This window comes from Palaemon carinicauda, chromosome 5 (genome assembly GCF_036898095.1).
Source record: "Palaemon carinicauda isolate YSFRI2023 chromosome 5, ASM3689809v2, whole genome shotgun sequence".
Classification (NCBI taxonomy): domain Eukaryota; kingdom Metazoa; phylum Arthropoda; class Malacostraca; order Decapoda; family Palaemonidae; genus Palaemon; species Palaemon carinicauda.
Window position 1 is genome coordinate 80,416,953 of NC_090729.1, and position 5,000 is coordinate 80,421,952.

Consider the following 5,000-nt stretch of genomic DNA (forward strand, 5'->3'; position numbering starts at 1 on the left):
AGGTATGTTAGCAGTAATAGACTAGAATGAGCGAACCCTGGTCAGGAAATTGCGCGACACAGGCTGTAACCATAGTGTGGTGGTAGGAGGAGTACACCCATTGGTAGAAATGTCTCTTACAAAGGACTCGGTTATTTTTAAGGGAATAGGAGGTGAGAAGGTTACCTCTCTTTGCCGTTTGAAACTGTCTTGCGAGTTGTTGACAGATAATTTTGACTTTGTGGTAGAGGATTCATGGGCTGTCGGAGAAGTAGACATCTTGCTGGGTAATGAGGTTGGTGGAGTGCCGTTTGTGCCTTGTTCCATTGTAACAGAGAAACCATTGAAGTATAGTCCTACGACTGAACTTAAGAAGGAATACCCGTATCTGTTTCCCGGTTCTGTGACAACTAGGATTATAATAAAGAAAGTGACTACTGAAGAAGATAAAGAAATTGAAGGAGGGATGAACTTGGAGGATTTGTTTTCCAAAGAAGGGGATTCCCTTGATGGTAAGCAAGATAACTCCCGAGTAAGCCCGAGTGAAGAGGAACGATCGATGAGTGGACAAGGTTACATAGAAGAAATGGACCTGGAAGAAATAGAAAACTCAGCATTAAAAGTAAGACAAGTATGTAGGAAAAGGCTGATAGGATTGCAAAGGAAGGATGCAGCATTAACAGAGTTATTGTACCATGTGGTGGACGAGATGCAGCACAGCAGACTCCGACCTGTTATTATCTTAAGGATGGGTTGCTTATAAGGAAAAATAGGCCCGCCGATATCCCTGGATATTCTGAATGGGGGATATATTACCAGATAATAATTCCCGCATTGTTGAAAAGAAAGGTGATCGCTGTAATACATGAGACAGGATATATAGGGATAAGGAAGACGACGGAGAAGATTGTGAAACACCTTTTCTGGCCTGGCATGCAAAAGGACGTGAGCCAGTTTTGCCGTGTATGTCACTTATGTCAGATAGCTGGAAAGCTGAACGAGTATATTAAGAAAGCTCCCTTACACCCGATAGAAGTGCGAGGAAAATCCTTCAGCAAGGTAATCATCGACATTGTTGGACCTTTACCAAGGATGAAAAAAGGTCATGATGTGTCCAGTGATGAGGTACACAGAAGCCATACCCATCAGGAACATTAGTGTCAAGATAATCGCCGAGTAGATACTAAACTTTTCAACTATGTTTGGTGTTCCGGAAATCGCTTAAAGTGACAGAGGAACGAATTTCACGACAAAATTATTTCAGGACGTAATGAAACTTCGATGCGAAACAACAACTATCAACTACTTATCATTTGGAGACCCAAGGTGCATTAGAGAGGTTTCATCAAACTTTGAAAAGTATGTTAACGAAGTTCTGCAATGAAACGGGGGAATGAATAGGCCATCAGACTACCATTGATGTTATTCGAGGTACGTAATACTTATCAAGAAAGCATGGGAAGTAGACCGAATGAAATGGTATTTGGACGAGAAGTATGAAGACATATTAAAATCTTAGCAGAAAAATGGAAGGACCAAGAGGAAACAGATGGAGAATATGTCAGGAATTTGAGGAATAGGCTCTGTAAGATAAGGAGATTTTCCCAAGAAAACCTTAAGCTGAGTCAAGGAAGAATGAAGAAAAGGTTTCATATGAAAAGTAAGGACAGGCAGTTTTTGATAGGATAACAGGTATTAGTTTCCTTGTCCATAAGGAAATTTCCACTCACCAACAAGTTCCAAAGACCATTCAATATTTTAGAGAAGATCAGTCATCTGACCTATGTTATTGAAACCCCAGGAAGAAGGAAAAGTCAGAGGAAATACACGTTAACATAATGAAACCCTACTTGAGTGAAAATGAGGACGAAGCTTTTCAAGTGTGTGTGGCACAAACCATACCATCTACGGAAGACAATGACGGATGTCAGGTAGGTCTAGTAAGCAAAGTGACTAATTTGTCTATCATTCGGAATTTGGGAGAGAAATTAACTCGTTTGGACCGAGAGCAAAAAGAGGAATTAAGCTGATTTATTAGACGTTTCCCGAGAATTGTCTCGGACATTCCGATACGAATCAACCTGACGAATCATGAGATACAACTTAAAACAACAGAACGACCACTTGAACAATGCATCTAGCGACTGTCGCAGTATCACCGAGAAGTCATGAAAAAAGAATAAGACTATTTGTTACACAATGGATTAGCCAAACAAAGTTCTAGCCCTTACAGTTCTCCGTGCTTGCCCGTGAAAAAAAAAAAACAGGCGGATCTTTAAGAATGTGTATGGACTACCAAAAGTTAAACTCGATCAGTGTACCCGATAATTATCCATCGCCGCACATCAACCAACTACTCTACAATATCGGACAAGCGAGGTTCGTCTCCAAATTCAACTTGTTAAAAGGTTATTATTAAATTCCTTTGGACGACAATTCAAGATTGCTATCTGCTTTTATAACCTAATTTAGGTTATATCAATACACTGTCATGCCCTTCGGTCTAATGAATGCTCCAGCTACTTCTTAACGTGTGATGGATAACCTTCTAGGATCGATAAAAGGATTGGGTGTATATCTTGACGATATTGTGGTATATTCATCGACCAGGGAAGAGCATCTCTGAATCCTGAAGAAGGTATTCCAAAAGTTGCGAAGAGCATACCTGACTAATAACCTGGAGATGAACGAATTTGGAAAGGCAACAGTTGAGTACTTGGGATTGGAAGTAGGAAGAGAACTGATCGCCTCGGTAGCTACTAACGTTGAAAGAATAAGGAAAGCATCACCCCCAACTACAAGGAAGTAGTTACAATGCTTTCTAGGGATGGCAGGATTCTACCAACATTTTTGCTGTAGTCGCTCCCTTGACAGCCCCAAGAAAAAATTTGTATGCGATTACCAGGAATCTTTCGACAGGATGAAGGTCATATTAGCTTCGAAATTGATACTGCGACAGGAAATTCTTTATCCAAGAGGATGCATCAGATAAAGGGACTGGAGCTATCTTATTGCAAGAAGACGAGTAAGGAATTCTTCACCCTGTTTGTTTTATGTTGTCGAAGCTGAAGAAACATAAGCGAGCCTACTCGACAGTTGAAAAGGAACTGTTAGTGTAAGTCACAGCAATAAACATGTTTGAGGTCTATGTAAATCGACCACAAAATGAAGAGATTACAGTGTAGTCGGATCATAACCCTTTAACTTCTGTGAATAAGATTAAAAATAATAATCAAAGGTTACCTGGGTGGTCATTATGTTTGCAACCGTATTGTATTAATGTAAAGCATATATCTGGTAAAGACAACATGGTTGCAGATTATTTATATCAGGCTGAATCGATGGATTCAGGCCCGGAATAGCTAATCTTTTTTGGAGGTAGCTATCTTACGAAGCTGGACTAGGGTAGAGTTAATACAATAATTTATTCATGATTTGTTTATACATTTCATTTGTGCATTGAAGAGATCGATAGCCAAACTGTAAGATGAGTTCCTCACGTGTAGACATAAATTTATTTTGTAAATTACGTAAGCCTTTCATCGTTAGTTTCATTGTATTTCTCATTCCAGTTAGTATATGTGAATTTACGTTATTCTGAAAAATTTACTTTTTATTTTCACGTATTTGGTTATGAAGTCTTACGTAGTCTGTCATGTTTAACAGGAAATACGCAATTCTTATTTTATACCATATGCTTAGAATATTCCCCAAAAACCTAGTGATAGATCTTATCTTCTTTTTTAAATTTCGAGGACAAGGTGTGGGCGTATGTAGCTTACAGAGAGAGAGAGCCGACTCACATCGCGTGAATACGTGTTCGAGAGAGCAATACTTGGTAACTCTGACATCTTTAGGCCAACTCTCCACACTCCAAGATCTCGCTTGGCCCTGGAACATTCTGAAAGTAGCTAAGTTTCTTATTAGGGCCACCCCAGGTTTGCATACATCAGAAAGAGAATTCCAGCCTTTAGTCATAGCTATCTCCCCCTCTTTCTCATACGCAATGCAGTGTATTGTTTTTAAAGTGTTCAGTGAAATCTCAAATTTTGGTGTCTTGGGGTTTTGTAAACATAGTAAGTACTCATAGAAATTCCCTTAGAGTTTTTGAACTGGCTCTCTGGTAAGGTGAAAGGTATCTGTATCATGATCTGGTTATCTATTTTCATTAAGTAACGGTTGTAAATATTGTATTCATATTTGATTTCATATTTGATTGTATAATTTTCATAAGTATTATTTCTTTTGTCTTAGTCTAAGGCTTATTCAGATTTAATATTTCAAGTCAAGTGATTTTATAATCTTCAGATCGTAACTTTTTTGTTCAATTTAATATTTCGAGTGATTTTATTTGTTCCATGTAAATTCTTTTAAAAGTGTTGTAATTTAAATAGAATATATATATATATATATATATATATATATATATATATATATATATATATATATATATATATATATATATATATATATATATATATATACATACCAAGGTACTTCCCCCAGTTTTGGGGGGTAGCTAACATCAACAAATGAAACAAAACAAAAAGGGGACCTCTACTTTCTACGTTCCTCCCAGCCTGACAAGGGACTCAACCGAGTTCAGCTGGTACTGCTAGGGTGCCACAGCCCACCCTCCCCCATTATCCACCACAGATGAAGCTTCATAATGCTGAATCCCCTACTGCTGCTACCTCCGCGGTCATCTAAGGCACCGGAGGAAGCAGCAGGGCCTACCGGAACTGTGTCACAATCGCTTGCCATTCATTCCTATTTCTAGCACGCTCTCTTGCCTCTCTCGCATCTATCATCCTATCATCAAGAGCTTTCTTCACTCCATCCATCCACCCAAATCTTGGCCTTCCTCTTGTACTTCTCCCATCAACTCTCGCATTCATCACCTTCTTTAGCAGACAGCCATTTTCCATTCTCTCAACATGGCCAAACCACCTCAACACATTCATATCCACTCTAGCTGCTAACTCATTTCTTACACCGGTTCTCACCCTCATCACTTCGTT